The 2312-nt window shown below is 36.8% G+C and overlaps 1 non-coding gene across 1 annotated transcript; it reads left to right on the top strand.

Moving 5' to 3' along the window:
• The first annotated feature begins 1060 nt into the window (after nt 1-1060).
• Nucleotides 1061-1168, top strand: LOC112753773 (small nucleolar RNA R71). The gene has a single exon (XR_003178141.1). It is a non-coding gene; the product is annotated as a small nucleolar RNA R71 (small nucleolar RNA).
• Nucleotides 1169-2312: the final 1144 nt, after the last annotated feature.

Raw genomic sequence — 2312 nt, 5'->3', positions numbered from 1 at the left:
AACAGGGGAGGTTCATCTCCCCAAGTCTCTTTACCAAATAAATTGGCATTCAGCTTCATGATTGCACCAAGGTACATGGCAACTTGCTCTTCAGTAACATCCTCATTCTCTTCAGAAGAAGAATACTCATCAGAGCTCATGAAGGGCATAAGGAGGTTCAATGGAATCTCTATGGTCTCTAGATGGGCCTCAGATTCCTTTGGTTCCTCAGAGGGAAACTCCTTATTAAACACTGGACGTCCCAGGAGGTCTTCCTCACTGGGATTCACGTCCTCAACCTCCCTTACAGGTTCGGCCATGGTAATTAATTCAATGGCCTTGCACTCTCCTTTTGGATTCTCTTCTGTATTGCTTGGGAGAGTACTAGGAGGGGTTTCAGTGATTCTTTTACTCAGCTGGCCCACTTGTGCTTCCAAATTTCTAATGGAGGACCTTGTTTCATTCATGAAACTCACAGTGGCCTTAGATAGTTTAGAGACTAAGTTTGCTAAATTAGAGGTATTTTGTTCAGAGTTCTCTGTCTGTTGCTGAGTGGATGATGGAAAAGGCTTGCTATTGCTAAACCTGTTTCTTCCACCATTATTAAAGCCTTGTTGAGGCTTTTATTGATCCTTCCATGAGAGATTTGGGTGATTTCTCCATGAGGGGTTATAGGTGTTTCCATATGGTTCCCCATGTAATTCACCTCTGCTATTGCAGGGTTCTCAGGATCATAAACTTCTTCTTCAAAAAATGCCTCTTGAGTACTGTTGGACGCAGCTTGCATTCCATTCAGACTATGAGAAATCATATTGACTTGCTAAGTCAATATTTTATTCTGAGCCAATATGGCATTCAGGTTATCAATTTCAAGAACTCCCTTCTTCTGAGGCGTCCCATTACTTACAGGATTCCTCTTAGAAGTGTACATGAAGTGGTTATTAGCAACCATGTCAATGAGTTCTTGAGCTTCTGCAGGCATTTTCTTTAGGTGAATGGATCCACTTGCAGAAGTATTCAATGACATCTTAGCTAATTCAGACAGACCATCATAGAGTATATCCAGGATGGTCCATTCTGAAAGCATGTCAGAAGGACACTTTTTGGTCAGTTCATTGTATCTCTCCCAAGCTTCATAGAGGGATTCACCTTCCTTCTGTCTAAAGGTTTGAACATCCACTCTAAGCTTACTCAGCTTTTGGGGAGGAAAGAACTTGGCTAAGAAAGCCTTGACCAGCTTAGCCCAAGAGTTCAGGCTATCTTTAGGTTGAGAATCCAACCATATTCTAGCTCTGTCTCTTACAGCAAACGGGAAAAGCATGAGCCTGTAGACTTCAGGATCTACTCCATTAGTCTTAACAATATCACAGATCTGCAAGAATTCAGTTAAAAACTGAAAGGGATCTTCAGATGGAAGTCCATGAAACTTGCAGTTTTGTTGCATCAGAGAAACTAATTGAGGTTTCAGCTCAAAATTGTTTGCTCCAATGATAGGGATGGAGATGCTTCTTCCATGTAAATTAGAATTAGGTGCAGTAAAGTCACCAAGCATCCTCCTTGCATTATTATTATTTTCGGATGCCATATCCTCTTCTTGTTCGAAAATTTCTGTAAGGTTGTCTCTGGATTGTTGTATTTTAGCTTCTCTTAGTTTCCTCTTCAGAGTCCTTTCAGGTTCAGGGTCTGCTTCAACAAGAATGTTCTTGTCTTTGCTCCTGCTCATATGAAAAAGAGGGAACAGAAAAATAATAATAATAGGGATCCTTTTTACCACAGTATAGAGGTTCCCTTGTGAGAGTAGAAGAAAAGAAGAATAAGAATGTAGAAGAGAAGAATTTGAACTCAGAGGAGAAGAAGGGGTTCGAATTTTGGGTGAAGAGAAGTATTAGTAGATGAATAAATAAATAGAAGGAGATGAGAGAGAAGGAGGATTTTCGAAAATTATTTTTAGAAAATGGTTAGTGATTTTCGAAAATTAAAAGAAGAAATAAATTAAAATTGAATTTTGAAACAATTAGTTAATTAAAAAGAATTTTTAAAAAAGAGGGAGATATTTTCGAAAATTAGAGAGAGAGTTAGTTAGGTAGTTTTGAAAAAGATAAGAAACAAACAAAAAGTCAATTAGTTAGTTGAAAAAGATTTGAAAATCAATTTTGAAAAGATAAGAAGATAAGAAGTTAGAAAAGATATTTTAAAATCAAATTTTTGAAAAAAGATATGTTTTAAAAAGATATGATTAAAAGGATATGATTTTGAAAAAGATAAGATAAAAAGATCTTTTTGAAAAGATATGATTGAAATTAGTTTTGAAAAAGATTTGAATTTTAAAAATC

The sequence above is a fragment of the Arachis hypogaea genome, chromosome 15, assembly GCF_003086295.3.
Source record: "Arachis hypogaea cultivar Tifrunner chromosome 15, arahy.Tifrunner.gnm2.J5K5, whole genome shotgun sequence".
In the NCBI taxonomy this organism is placed as follows: Eukaryota; Viridiplantae; Streptophyta; class Magnoliopsida; order Fabales; family Fabaceae; genus Arachis; species Arachis hypogaea.
This window is presented reverse-complemented; position numbering and strand designations above follow the sequence as displayed.